General features: G+C 63.1%; 1 protein-coding gene across 4 annotated transcripts in view; it reads right to left on the reverse strand.

The window, feature by feature from the left end:
- PLEKHA6 (pleckstrin homology domain containing A6) overlaps positions 1–15237 on the reverse strand; it is a 54648-nt gene that overhangs the window by 31408 nt on the left and 8003 nt on the right. The window contains exon 1 of one of the 4 annotated variants that reach the window (XM_064472350.1): positions 7068–7237. The exons of the other annotated variants lie outside the window; for them this stretch is intronic. The gene's annotated coding sequence lies outside the window, so the exon portion shown is untranslated. Of the gene's footprint in view, positions 1–7067; positions 7238–15237 lie in introns of those variants that run through there. 4 annotated transcript variants of the gene reach the window in all.

Here is a 15237-nt window from a genome sequence, read left to right on the forward strand (position 1 = left end):
ACTGTGGGGCTCGGAGGCGAGGGTCCAGAGCAGGAGGCTGCCAGCACACCAAGCCGGACCACGGCAGACACCGAGAGGCATGGGGCACCAGCATGGGTGAGTGGGTATGAGACATCAAGAGCATTTATCGGATCAGGATGCAATCCTTCAGCCTCTCCCCCCACACTCTGCAGCCTCCCACAAACCTGGAACCGCTGTGGGGCTGCAGAGCTTCCCCCTCCCTCGGCCCAGCGCTGGGGCCGCAGGGGGCCGGGGTGGCCAGGCCACGGCTCGTGGCTGGCCTTGGTGCTGCCACCAAAACCTGGCCGGGGGGTACGGAGGTGCCTGGGCAGTCACGACACCTCTGCCAAAGGTAATCCACTAATGCAGCCTCCGAGCTGCAAACCGGACCCAGACCTGGAGGGTTTAAACCTCTTGCTAAGCTCTTTAAGAAACCACTTCCAGCGGGCAGAATTACCTGTCGTAAGCAATCGCCGTACAAGGCATCAAAACAAACCCAGCCACAGCCCCTCTCCAGCCAGGTCAGGTCAGGAGCCGGGATTATGGCAGCAGCGCTGGGGAAACACTGCTGCGACAAATCCTCAGCACCTGCTTAAGCGCACGGTAATCACCCCAGCATCCCAACGGCGCCGGGCGCCGCGGTGCCTTCACTGCTGCGCTCTGCGCCAGCCACGTCTCCAGCTGCACCCATCACCGTGCCAGCCGGTCCCCGGCTGCTCTCAGCCACCTCCGGGCACCAGCCGCAGACAATGGCCCATGTGTGCCATGGCCAGGCTCCACGCCGACGCTGCATGCACGCACACACACACACGCACGCACTCACCGGTGCCACCGCCCGTCCCCTCCATCCACGCCGCTTCCTCTCGTGTGGCCAGGGTGGATGATTTCCTTCCAAGCCCACGGAGACCGTCATTGGTATCAATCATTAACAGCCACCGCAGCTGCCGGCAGCCTTAACCCCCTCGGCACTGTGCCGCTGCGGGACGAGCATGGGAAGGCATCCTTTGCTCGCGCTGAAAGCCCCTTTAACAGCACGGCGGTGCGGCAGGCCACCGCAGCCCAACCCGCCGGGGATGCAAAGAGGTTTCCATGGGGCTCTGCACACCCCATGGACCCACATCTGTCCCCACAGCACCATGTATCTATGCACCCCAAACCGCTCCCTCGGCAGCATGGGCCCCAGGAGCAGCCCTGCATGTCCCCGTGCAGCCCCGAGGGCCGTATCCTGCCTCTGCATCCATCTGGGCCATAAGCAGCTCAGCCACGGGCAAGCCCCAATGTCCCCCATCCTTGGGCGCAGCCAGCAGCAGCCATCTCGGGGGGCTGAGCCCCACAGCCCTCTGCCCCCCGAGGAGCGGGGCAGCACAGTGGGGCAGGGGGCTGCTCCCCCACCGCTGCCCACAGAGACAGGAGGCACATCCACCCCCTCCTCACTGCAGGAGCTGGGGCAGGACTGGCTCTCTCAGCTCAGGGGTCCCTGGAGCTCTCCCTCCATGCGGCTTTTCAAGGAACATCAATGGCTGTAACTTTATCTGAGCGTGTTTACAACCCAGCCACGGCTCTTGGCTCTCTCGGCTGTGCCGGGGGCCGGCTCGGCTCCCGAGGCTGCCGCTCAGCTGGCACACGGTGCTGCCAGCACCCTGACACCAGGGTCTCCTGCATGCTGCGGTACCCACGGGGCTGTCCAGATCACTGCCAAGTGCATCCCCACGGAGAGGGGGCACAGGCACCCGGCGCTGGAGAAGGAGCACAGGGGCTATGTCTGAGGTCTGGGAAGTGGACGGACAGATGTCCCCGTCACCCCTCTGCCACTGGCTGCGTTATCCAGCCTGCAAAGGGGTTCAATGATTAACCCCCAGCCACACGATTGCCAGGAGCTGGTAGAGCCCTGCTCTGCCCATGCACAGCCCCGGGGGGAGAGGGCACCTGGGGAGCAAACCCCTATCCCCCCTGGCCCCAAGCCCAGCCAGTGTCACCGTCCCCGCTGTCCCAGGAGCATCCTGTGCCAGGCCCTCCCGGCTTGGCCAGCCCGGGGCAGCCGCCGTGTTTCCCTCCAAATGCAGAGGGGCACAGAAGGGGCTCAGTCCCCGTCCTCATCCCCGTTCCAGCTCCCACGGGCTCCCACGGGTCTGGAGGTACTCACAGCTCGTAATGCCCCGCTGGCACCGCAGCCCAGCTCCGGCTTTCGGACACCGACACGCAGTGAATTTCGCCTGCTCCAGCCCCGGCTGCAGCCCCGGGGGCGTCCAGGCTGCAAGCGCTCATAAATAGCCTTGGACAAACATCTGCACGGCACCACCCCGCGCAGGCTGGAAAGCGGAGGGCTGCGGCGGGGATGGTTTTAATCATGATATAAGACCATCAAATGGCTAAAAACCCCACAGATGGGAGTGAGCTGTAACTGTGCACAGACACAGTGGCTGATAATACCCACTGGCAGCGGGGCTCGGCTCCCCACACCCGCACAGCTTTTTAATTTCCCATTCCTCACACCCACACGGGACACAAAGCCACAAGCTCCCTGCAAACACCCCGAGTTGGGAGCACTTGGAGGGCGCAGGGCCCGGAGCAGGGTGCAGCGATGCTCTGGGGCAGGGTGCCTCTGCTCCTGGCAGTGGGTCCTGGGGCTCTGAAGAGCCAGGCGCTGCTATTCCCACTTGCCTCCGAGCCCATTGGGGTGAGCCCCAGCCTGGGCTCAGTCACCACGGCAGGTTGTACCACTCCCTGCAGAGGCTCTTGATTGTTTTTGTCTAAATTACCAATTTTCCGCTGTCACATCTCCCACAGGCTGCTCACTCCAGTGCTTTAGCAAACGGCTGCACTCATACAGATGAAAAATAAAGTCATAAATGCAGCACCCTAGGGTGCAGGGGGCACACCACAGTGTGTTGCTCTGCTAACGCCACCGTTACCAGCCTGCATGGCACCGCTGCCACCACGAGACCCCGGCAGAGCGCTGCCAGCACGCTTCCCGTGGGCATTTGGGTTTGGGGAGGCTCTGGGTTAGGGGGTTGCGGCAGCTCTGGCATCGCCCCAGCTCACGAGCTTCGCTGCACCGCTGCCAGCCCTCCAAGTGACTCATCAGCTGCTCTGCACCCCGACCTCCCACAGTCAAGTCCCGACGAATTCGGCACATTCCTGGCATAGCTGGCAGTGCAGCGCCGTGCCGGTGCGGAGCCCCACACCTGCCGGAGCGGCGAGGCTGGGTGGAGGCCAGCGGCCACTCAGGTCTCTGCAAAGAGTTTCATGCATCCCCAGGCTTCACCATGCTCTGCTGGGCAAGATGGCCCAGCGTGGCCACGTGTGCCCGTGGGGATTTACCCCTGGGCAGGAACAGCTCAGCTCTGCCCTCTGTGCCGCAGTGAAGCTCGCCCGGCCAGGGCTGTCATCGGGGGCAGCCCGTCATCCTCCCCAGCAGCACAACTGCTGTCCCCGTTGCCTTCCTCGTGCAATGCCACGCCTCCCTTACGTCGGCATGGGTGTGACGGCGGTATATGGGGAAACTCTCCATTTTTAGATCTGATCCTGTACCTTTGCAGGCCTTGGAACAGCTTGTAACCGAGCTGTGATGCAACAGCATACATGTCTCAGTTGTGCAAGTGCATTGCACCAAATAGCTCCCAAGGACGGGGCGAGCACAGGCTCTGGACAGCTCGGGGCTGGCCGAGGCTCTCTGACCCTGCACCCATCTGCAGCTTGGTCCACAGCCCCAGAGAGCACCCACTGTGTGCGTGCCAGCGGGCACAACGTGCAGAGCGGCCAAAAGCACTCCCAAGTGCCCAGAAAGAGCCACCACGGCAGGGATCCACCATGGGCAGGAGCCGAGCCTGGTACCCACGGCTGCCCCCAATTCCTCCTGGCCCCAGCACCAACAGCCCCCAGGCCCAGAGCCGCCCATACTGCCGGCCTCTGTGGACAAACAGAGCGGGAACCAAAGGTCCCCCAAACCAGGAGGTTTGTTCTTAAGCAAACAGACCAAACCAAGCACGCACAGGCCCACCCCTAGACCCAGGCACAGGCTTGGCATCCGCTGCCTTTGTCAAGCTTGCCTCCACCTCTGGCAGTGGTACCATTCTGGCACAGGGCATCCCTGGGGGGCAACCACAGCCAACAGCCCGAGCCCTGTGCCGAGCTGACACAGCCAGAACGCGTCTCCGGAGGCAGAGATAAATCAGGATGTCAGGGCTCTCTGCACCAAATCCCGGTGGTCCTGTAAACTAAAGCTGACCAAGGCCCCGGGGGGTCTCCCAGCTCCCATCTCCAGCACAGCCATCCTGGGGCACAGCCTCCGGCGGGCAGGTCAGGCTGGATGCCGTCCGGTTCCTATCAATACCCACCAAGAGCTACCTGCAGGTGCTCGCCATATCGAGCCGTTAGCCTTCTCCACCTGCCATCAAACACTCAGCCCGGCCATTAGCAGCAGTGCCAGGATGGGTGCAGCAATTCCCTCGCCGCCCTCAGATGGGACGGCCCCGGTTTTATTGCTATCTCCAGCCTACCACACCCTGGCGTGGCAGGGCCATGGCGGGGGCAGATTCACCAGCATCCTGGTGAATCACTGGTCATTTCCAGCTTCCCAACCACGTCCTAATTAGTGCATGAAGCCGACAGCAGCCCCAGGGGGCAGCTGCAGGGGAAGAGCAAGGAATTTGCTAGGGGAAAAGCAAAGGGAGTTGCAAACCTTCCACACCCCTCCAGACTGGACCCTCAGAGTCTCACAGGGTGGTGCAAAGCCAGCGCAGGGACAGGGCATGACTCTGTGCCACCAACAGCCCTTGTCTTGTTCCTCGTCCCCCTCCCCGCAGCCACCTCCGCAACGGTGCAAACGCCGGGGGCGAGTTTAGTAGTGCGGCGTCAGCTCTGCAGAACGAGATCTTCCCCTGAATGAAGTTAAGTCACCGTGGGATGTTTCCAATTGGAAATCAGGACAGTTCCAGGCTGAACGCATGCCAGCTTTCCACTTCCCAGAAATCCCATTTGCAAGCGAGCCTGTTGCCTGTTCCCCCTTCTTCCCCAGTATCATGTACATAAACACCGCCCCAGCCCTCCCTCCGCCCCGGCGGGGAGATGCTGCCTTCGGGTTGCGGCAGCAGCGCAGCCCAGCCCGGCCACGCAGCCTCCGGCCCCAGCCCCATGTCCGCTGCCATGCCCGGGGAGGGAAGCCGGTGGGATGGGAGTCGCTGAGCTGGGCTGGTGCTGGAGCTGAGTCCCGGCCCAGCGAGGGCCCTTGGCGATGCCTTTGCCACTGCCGGCGCAGCCCAGATGAGCCCTTTGCCGACGCACCTGCCCGCGATGTCCCCCTGAGGATGCTCGCAGGCAGCTGGGGCCGGGGAGCTGCATCAGGGTTAGTGGAGAGGAGCAAGCACGGTGGCTGCCCTTTAAAAGGAACTGGTTTGCCCAGCACTGGGAAGAGCTGGAGGCTTGTGCTGAGTTTCCAGAGGGCTGGATACCCATGAAAAGAGCAGTCGGGTGCCGGAGAGGTGGGAGATCCCTTCACTGGGCACCTGCAGCACGGTGGCTCCTGCTTTCCTGTGGGTTTGGGTCAGGGGAGAATTCTCCACGTATGTGGAGGCCAGTGTCCCCAGCCCAACCTGGCCCAGCAGTCACTGGGAATCAAGGGAACGGACAAGGGAGCATGATCACAAACCTCAACTCCTTAGGAAACCAGTAAGTGGAAAAAAGCCAGCCATGCACTCGACTTGCCCCGATGTGTTCTGTCTCCCTGCCCCAGCAGGACAGAGCAGGCACCACGCAGGGACCACAGGGGTGACATCCCAGCTCTGTGCTACGCTGGGCATCGCCAGAAGGTGCTAAATATCCCTCCTTGTCACAAAATTAATTAGTGGCCCTGCGGCACTGGGATGGAATGAAGGACATGCTGCTGGGAGGAGGGAGCGCTTTGCTCCTGGCTGGAGGCCGGTGCTTCGCCCACCGTCGCTGGAGCAATAGGGAGGAAGGAGCAGGTTGGTGCCAGGCTCACGCTCAGCTATGAACCCACCGCCCTGTCAGCGCTGGGGAGCAGCGAGGAGATCACTCCCACCTCCCCAGCATCCCCACAGACGGCTGGGCGCCAACAGGATGGAAACCACAGCCATCCCATGCTAAAGCCCAGAGGAGACCTGCAACAGCCACGTACTGCTGCCAACTGCTGAACAGGGGCCGCAGCACCCGCCGCTGCCCGGTGCTGGAGCATCCTCCAGTGCTTGTGGGGTGCTGGTGTCGCTTTGCCTCTCGCTGCTCTGCAAGACAGCAGCAGCTAAGCTGGAGGTTCTGGGGAGGAAGGGGCTTTTCCAGGCTCTGGGAAAGCCGAGCGAGGCATGGCAGAGTACAGCAGAGGGTATAGCAGGGTACAGCAGAGGGTTGCTTTAAAAAAGCCATTCTTAAAAAATCTCTTTAAACAGAACAAAGCAGGCGATGCAGCTGGGTCTCTCCCCCAGGAGAAGAGGCGATTTTAAACAGTGCTTCCAGGTCGCAGCATGATTTCCCAGCCAGCTCAGCTAAAGGCAGGGACAGCGGCTGCCCCAGGCTTCAGAGCCAGCCCATGGCACAGGGTGCAGGTACGACCCCTCCGAGCCATGAACCGCCGGGTGGGCAGGATCTCACCCAACATCCCAACTGGAAGCAGAGCTGTGTGTATGCGCTTGGGTGCCTCTGTCCCGCTCCCAGCCGTGCCAGCCTTATTGTGCTGCCACACCTTCAATTTAGCTCCCTGCAAAGAGTTTAACCCCTGGGAGATCACAGCTGGGTTTTCCCGCGCGCCATGCCCATGCCCGTGCCTGGTGGGATGTGCTGCTCGCCTGTGGGCACGGTGCAAATGCCTCCACCGTGCTCATGTCCAGGGCTGCATCCACAAGCCCCTCTCCTCGTGAGCCCTTGAGCAGCTCTGTGGCTGTCCTCCAGCAAAGCCCCAACTCACTGGCTGCCCCAGCACAGCGCAAACCCCTCCAGCATCTCCATCGCCTTCGCTCCAGCCCTGGGACCTCTTCCTCTATCCCCCTGGTCCCCCTCTTACCCCCTCCATGGGCCAGGCTGCAAGGGCAGAGCACCCCACAGCCAGCACAGCCTACCTGCTCGCCGGGCGCTGCCGGGTCCACAACGCCGGCCGTGGAGAGGGCGGTGAGCTCGGTGCCAAGGTGGGGAGCCCCGGGCTGGCGGGGAAGGGGGAGAAGCGTCAGCTGCCTCCGAGAGCCGCCACGTCTGAGCGCAGCAGGGAAGGCCTGGCTGATAAGGGAGGTCTGAAATCTGAAACTGCAGGTTGGCTCCTTCCTATATAAACAGGCATTCGCACACACACACACACAGACACACACCCCCAGTGCACGCCGGCTCTCACGCCACTCCCGCTGCTCCCGGCCACGCCAGGCACCGGGGACGGCCACGCCGCCCAGCCGGCGGCCACCGCTGCCCGAGAGCCCCTTGCTGCCAGTCCTGGCCCCAACCACACTGGCACCGGCTCAGAGAGACGCCTGACACTGGTTTATGTTGTGCTTCAGATGTATTTTCATTCCCTGGACAGCTCTGCCTCCGGGCAGCGGGAGCAGGCTCTGTGCTTTGGGAAAGGAGCGGGGACCCAGTGGTGGGCACCGGCCGGGCACCACCTGCCTGGGTGCTAAAAACAGCAATACGGGAAAAGCAAATAGTGCATTTTTAACTTCATAAAATGGGTCAGAGGGACTCGGCACCACGCTGGATCATCTGACGGGGTGCCTGCAGTCACAGACAATTTCCACGCCCCTCGCCCAGCAGCGATGGGCAGTGATGCCATGTGCATGACCCAGGGCAGTGGGTGCCGGTCACCATCTCTGCGGAGCAGTGCACGCAGCTGAGCCCCTCTGCTCACCAGGGCCGCGGTGGCTGACACCCAGAGCATGGCCGCACCGTGCCACCATGGGACTCCCTCGTACCAGCACTGCCATGGCTGCACTTGCTCCAGCGGGAGGAAACACTCAAGAAGACAAAACCCTGCCCTGTTTTTCCCAGTTCTCTAGGCTCACCAACAGCCCAGAACCGGGGCAGCCACATACCATCGGCGAGGCTGGGCTGCATGCACGGCTGCTTGCTTCACCCCAGCTCCAGCCCATGGGGCGAGCAGGGCCATGCAGTGCACCTCAGGGACACGGGGCTGGTCCCGGGCATTGCCCACAGCAAGGGGGAGTCCCAAAACTGCTTTGCCTGCTGGGGGTGAAGCCGCTTCGTGGCATGGAGAGGGTATTGGCGGGCACGTCCATGAGGACCTCTCCATTGCACAACTGCACGTGGCATCCCTGTGCTGGGGAGCTCGGTGCTGAGAAGGGGCAGCTCATGTCTGGGAGTTTCCCTGTGCTCCTGGAGCTGGATCCAGCCAAGGAGACTCCATCTGGGGTGCAATGAGCCCCACAGTGCTCTGAGCCAGCTCCCCGCCCCGGTTGCACAAGCAGCCTGGGGGCTCTGCCGTGAAGCGCACAAACAATAACAGCCTGTTTACGAGCAGGCAGCACGAGGCCCGGGCTGCAGGCAGGGCATCGCCCCAGCCACCTGCCTCCGGAGCTCTTTCGCCCCGCCTGACGGTAGGGAGGAAGAGCTGGAGACGTGCCGATCCCCAGCCCGGCTGCGCAGCTCCCCAGGCATCCTCTGCCGTTCATTCCCCCCAGGGCTGCCACCGGGGCACCCACCAAAACTCCACCGCAGCATGAGGACCCTTCCCGGCACAGGCACCAGCATGGCAGGTCTGCCCCATGCAGCACCCTGACCCCCAGCATCTTGCAAAGGTACTTTGGAAGAGCAAATTTGCCTTCGGAGGGCCTGGATTGACGGGGCGTGAGGGGGATGAGACGGCCTCAGGCAGGGATTTCCTCCCCAGGGCCACCCTGAGGGACTTTGGCCCCATGACGGGTCCTCCTGCCCCGCCGGGACAGCACCCACCGAGCCCTGCAAGCAGCCCTGGCACCGGGCAGCACTTCTGCATGAACACCTCCCCTCTCCAGCTCCTCCAGTGCTCACCGACATGGCCCAGCAAGCACCCAAAATGGCCTTCTTCCAGCAAACCATAGATCCACTGGGAACAGAGCAGAGACCACCAGCAAGGTCCAGGGCTCCTTCTGGCACAGACTCACATTTTGGGGCTGGGGAGAGAAGCTGGGGGCTCCTTCTCAGGTATTTTGAATATACCGCTTTTACTTAAGCAGCTAGATGAGCCCACAGTCATCATCTTGGCCTAAAAATTGGGTTTTTGCACATTCATTTGCTTAAAGTGAAGAAGGGACGGGGTCAAACCTGATGTGCAGTTCCCAGCCCCAGTTTCTGCACCATCCAACGAAAGGCACATCCTCCACCCGCTGGCGGGAGCGCGGCAGTTTCGTGCTCCCACCCCTGCACACCGAGGTGCCTGGGAGCCGAGCCACGGAGGGACCCCCCTGCCCGTGCCCCCAGCCCGAGTAGGGGGACTTGGTCCCCACGGTGCATCCCTGCTGCCCACTCGTGCCAGGACACGGAGCATCGCTCCCCCCTGCCAACTCATGCCTGAACCCAAGGTCCTGCTTATCTGCAGCACAAGCATGTCTGGTGATAAGCCCAGCGCAGGAGGGATAAGATAAGGCCCCACACAGCCTCATTGCTATCACAAGCCCTTCGTCTGGCACTGCACGCCAAGGCTGAGGGGTGCTGCACCACCTAAACACCCACACACACACCCCCCACCCCCCTCTGTGGCACGCACACAACCTCTCACACTGATGAGTTTTAAAAGATTCATTACATTCACACACGATGGTTGCTTGTTGTTTCCAAATTAGACAATCCACTTGACGGGGGGCAGGGGGAGAGAAACAAAACCCATACCCCAAATCAAACAATTTTTCTGGGGAAACCTGGCAGCAGCGGCGGGGGGTGACGGGGAGGGGAGAGGCGCACACAACCCGATGGCATTAGGCTCACAATAAAAACTACAATTGCTAATCATTGCAGCTCAGCAAACCTGAAAGAAGAGATGCTGGGGCATGTGGACTTTACCCAGGGCTGGCACACACACCTGAGCCTTCCTCGGATGACTCCTCCTCCTCCTCGCTGCCTCTCACCGCATCACCCCTGCCTGCGCTTCCCAGAACCAGGGCTGATCATCCCTCGCAGGGCAGCACCACGTCCCAGGGCGGGAGGATGCAAATCCACCCTGGGGGATGGGGGGGAAAGCGCCTCTTGAGGCCACCCCAAAAGATGGGGTGCCCGCCCGTCCCCAGCCCCTTCCCCCTCCCACCCGAACTCGGTGCCACGCAGCGCCTGGGCATGGCGGGGGGAGGGGGTGGGGCGGATTGGCACACTCGGTCCCATTCCCAGGATCTACAAAGGGAATCTGCCAGCGCGTGGGCACCCCCACCTCCAGCGGAGCCAGCCTGGCCTTTAAAATAGGAGGATTGAGGGAAAAAAAAGACCAAAACAACCCCCCCTCCACGCATGTTTGCCTCCCAGCATCCGTGCCAGGCTATTAATAGCCAGCACTCTCCGTTCCGGCTGCGGGGTGGGGGGGGTTAAATGGGACCGGAGGGAAACAGCCCTGTAGGCTGGGACAAAGGGAGAGGAGCCCCCATCTCACCCGGTGGCACTGGGGGGGGACATGGGGTCAGGATGGGGTGGCTCTTCTCCCAGGGCAATGCGGGAGCATGGCACGGTGGCCGCAGGTCGGGCAAAGCTGGGTGCTGCCAGCGGGGCGGCCGTGCCAGTGGGGACAAGCGGAGGCGAGGCAGAGGAAATCCCCAAAGAGCCCTGGAGGCAGCGGGACCGGGGCCAGGAGGGAGTGAAAGGCAGTGCTGATAGGCACCGGGTCAGCCTGCAAGGCTGGCACAGGCACTGCGGGGACATGCTACCTCCCAGTGCTCCCAGTGCCACCAGCTGGAAGGAGCAGAGCAGGAGGAGGCAAGCGCATGAGAGACCCCTCTTTGAGGACGTCCTGCCCCAGATCTCTCCATCCCGCTCCCAGGAGGAGTGGAGGCAGTGTTGACCCCATGGGCAGGCACCCACCCACCCCAGCACCCTGCGGAGGAGGACAGGGCTCTGGGTGCAATGCCGGGGAGGGGGGGGATGTGGGGAGCAGCCCAGGGCGGGGGAAGCCCTTTTAAGTGCAGCCCCGCCACAGGATTGCTACTTCATTACAGGGCAATTACAGACTAATTATATGATGGTAACACCCAAACCCCGATCAGGAAATGGGACTGCTGGGTGCCAGATAGTGCACGCGTGCAAAGGAGCACACACACATGCACGCTCACCCCATGAAACCTCAGGAGCTCTCCGGGGAGGAGACAGCATGTGTCAGAGGGAGGCATCTGGCCTGAGAGAGGTCCCTGGCTCAAATCCCCACGATGCTGGCTCTGTGCCTCAGTTTCCCCACTTGCGCTTGGGCATCCTGCTTCCAGCTGCTTCCCCTGCCCCAAAAGCACCGACCCCGGCTCTGCCTTGGCGAGGAGCATCCCCATCCCACCAGCCCCATCCCGCTGTCCTCCCCTGGCCAAGCCCTGGTCTCACCGGGCTGGGAGCTGGGGTCTGTGCCACCCCACTGTCCATGAGCATCCTCCCGGGAGCCGGAGCAGCCCCAAGAACCCGTTCCCAGCAGGGCCAGGGCTATAGTGGCACCTGGACTGGGGCCACCTTGCCACCCCAGGGACAGGGCAGCCCTGTTCTGGGGCCACCCCAAACCCCCCCTGAGCATGTGCCCAGGACGGCTCCTAACAGCAGGTGAACTTTAACCACATAAATAACATTCCTGTCGGGTCCCCGCCGGCACAGCCCTTATCTGCAGGGGGCTAGCGCAGGCCTGTCCGCAACCCAAGCAGCCACTCGCCGTGCCCAAGGATGCCGGGGAAGGGGACAACTTGGCGGGAGCATGAAGGGCTGGTGGTCACAGGCAGGAGCCAGACCATCCCCACCGGTAGCCTGTGCTCTGCCCCGTCCCCCCGCGGCACCGCGGGCCAGTCCCCGGCTGCCCACGGCCAGGGACCCTCAGGGAGAGGTTTTGCCACCGGAGCCTCCTGTGATGGCAGCGGGGGACAAGGTCACACCAATAACAGATTGCTGCTAGCAGGGAGGAGGCGTGGGGAGGAAGGGGATGGGATGCAAAGAAGCGGCGCTGATGGCTGGTGAAGGGCCTGGCATCTCCGGGCACACGGGGAGAGATGGGAAACGAGCTCTTTCCTCCCCTCTGGGAACTCATCACCACGATTGCAACTGAGTGTTGGAGCCCAGAGGCCCTGGAGTTTGCACGTAGCTCTCAAAACCCTCATCTCCCTGACAAGCGGGAGAGCAGCCGGCAGCCAGAGCCGAAGCTCCAGGCGGCCCCAGCAAAAGGTCACTGCATTTGCACATTCACAAAACATGCATTTAAAAAAAAAAAGGAAAAAAAAAAAAAAAAAAGAGGGAAAAAAGATTTCCTGCGCTCGCACGGCAGATCCAGCCGGCAGATCTGCAGGAAGACCGGCACGGCGGGGGAGCTGGCGAATGTCAGCCCACCCTGCCCCCACCCGGGGTCCCCCCAGCCCCCAACACCCCGGACTTGGCAGGCTGGCACTGTGCAATTGGCTTTAAAATAATCAGACACAGGCGAAACCAGCAGATTTATATCTCCTGATTTGCTTTCGCTTTCTGGGCCCTGAGGGTACAATCGCATTTTCAAATTCTCTGGAAGAATAAAGGCTAGAAAATTAGTTTCAGTGCATCAAGCAGATGGCCGGGGGCCGGGGCTTTGGGGGACCTCCCACCCCCCGAGCATCCCCCTGCAAGGGGGGGCAGAGCTCAGCCCCCCGCCAGGGCCCTGGGGTATGGGTCGTGGCCGTGGGACCCCTGCAGCCAGCCTGGCCCCAAGGACAGCTGCACAGGGGGACACGGGGACAAGTGACAAGCGATGGTGACTCCAGGGACCGCAAGGATGGGGGTGAAAAGGGAGAGCAGAAGCCCAGAGCGGGAGCTGAGCTGCATCCAGCCACGCTTGTGGTGGGTCGGGGATGCCAAAGCTGCATGAGCTGCTCCCTCCAGCACGGCTGGAAACAGGCAGCGTTGTCTCACTGCCCCACGCACCCTGGCCTCATCCTGCACCCGTCCGCCAGCCCTGAGGAGCACACAACCCCCACACCACCAAATCACCCCAGGGTTTTACAGGGCTGGGAGCAAATCCCTGCAGAGCTGGGGTGGATTCACCTCCCGTAACCACAGCAAGGGGCAGAGATCGCGGTGAAGGAGGAGAGGCTGGGCTGAGCCACCGGCACGAGTGAATAACCGCACTGAGCCCACGGCGAGCTGCAGCCGGGCTCACACTTGCCAGCCCCACCTGCAACGGCAGAGCCCTTTGAACCCAGCCGGCTCTGGGCTGTAATTACCCCTCGCCCGCCGGATCACAGGCACCGCACCACCCACCCGCCGGCTGCAGCTCAGCACCCGCCACAGAGGGTCTGGGGCCTCCCGCCGCAGCTGGGTCCCTCCAAACCGCCCTGGGAGCCCGGCCCAGAGCAGGGGGCGTGAGGCTGCTGGGGGCGATGCCAGTGGGATGGAGTTTTTGAGTTTCTCCCCTCCAGCCTGGGATGTTGTACTCAGCGCTGGCTCTGCCGCAGGCACGCATACCCCCATCCTCACCCAGCACCAAAACCAGTCCATCTGCCGGGGGCCCAGCACCCCAGGAAGGGTGTTGAGCCCGGCACCCACTGCATCTCCCAGGCGTGCAGCAGCTCCACCGCTCGGGCGCCCGGCCGGTGTCCCGGGAAGCAGCGAGTGCTCGGCGCGCTGCGCCGGCTGGTGCAGAACCGGCTGAGCAGGCCTGGGAGGCGGCCGGTGCTGCCAGCGCTGCCAGACTGGTCTTGGCTGTTCTGCCGGGTGCCAGCCACGGACGGGAGCCCAACCCACGGCACATCATCCCCCAGGCCTGTGGGGCAGGGGTGGCACTCCTGCCCCGGCTGCAGCCGGAGAGGCAGCTCCCGCTCAGCCCAGCCCCAGCCGAGCCCACCGGTGCTGGCAGCCGCGCACCTATTTCCAGTGTGGTGCTGGGGTGGCCCTTACCTGGCTGGCAGCAGCCTGTGCGAGGCTCCAGGCCTCGGCAGCACCGAGCTGCCTGTGCTGCCGGAGCGGCTGCGCTGCTGCCGCTGCCGGCGGTTACGTAAGGAAGCCTCGGCGGCGAGCGCTGGCTCCCAGTCCCCGGCGACTGCAGGCAGGAGGAGAGGAACAACAGCCTCTCGCGCCGGCGGCGGCAGCGGGAGGAAGATGGGTGCTGGAGCGGTGGGAGGATGCAGGAGGATGCTCTCTGCTCGGTCACCGAGCGACCGTGCGGACAAGCCACAGTCCCCAGCCTCAGTCCCCAAACCCAGTCCCTGGGGGACTGGGGACACTGCAAGGATGGGGAGGGATGGTACCTGGCGAGGGGAGACGGTGGCAGTGGAGGGGGCAGCCTGAGCCCCGCGTCAGCCGGATCCTGCCTCCCTGCTCCGAGAACAAAGGGCTGCGCTGCAAAGGCTCTGGCGGCCACTTAATTACCAGTGGGACTCTGGGGGCTCAGAGCAGCCAAGCTGCCACCCGGACGGGAACTCCTCTGCTTTAATCAGAGGAGCATCATCACCGGCTGTTTTGAGACCCAGTGTGGTGGGGACACGGGGTGGTGGAAGAAAACCCTGAGCTGCTGCGGTCTGCCAGGCTGGGGCAGCGGGGCAGCACCTGTGGCAGCCAGGGAGATGGGGCAGCGGGGCACGGCACAGGGAGATCACCGACGCGGCACAGGGGGATCACCCACACAGCGCAGGGCGTCTGTCGACAGGATGCCAGGCACACACAAAAGCCGTCTCATTATCCCCTAATTAGTCCCTTGCCAGCTCCTGCAATTAACACCCATGCGAACCGCTGTTGTTGAGGTAAACAGAGGGTTAGAAGCACCCTAGAGAGCAGGGGGCCCTGGCAGGGTGCAGACCACCCATGGCCCTGGTGCTGAGCCCCAGGAGGGTCTGATCCACCTCCCCGAGCCCCTCGGTTGCTCCAAGGGAGCCTGCCAGGGCTGGGCAGGGTGCTATTGCCCTCGCTGCAAGGCTGCCCTGCACCTTGCAGAGAGCAGCACGGCAGCGGCAGGACCTTGCGAGGCTGGCGGCACTGCCCGGAGCATCCCAGGGGAGCGGGACGTCACCCAGCACCGCGTGGCAGGGAGCACCCACGCTCCGCAGGGAGAGGAGGAAAGACTTTCCCCCAGCTCGGCCCGTGACTTGGGAGCAGCCAGGGTTGGACTCCAGGCTGTGTCCTGCCTCG

The sequence above is a fragment of the Phalacrocorax carbo genome, chromosome 23 (genome assembly GCF_963921805.1).
Source record: "Phalacrocorax carbo chromosome 23, bPhaCar2.1, whole genome shotgun sequence".
In the NCBI taxonomy this organism is placed as follows: domain Eukaryota; kingdom Metazoa; phylum Chordata; class Aves; order Suliformes; family Phalacrocoracidae; genus Phalacrocorax; species Phalacrocorax carbo.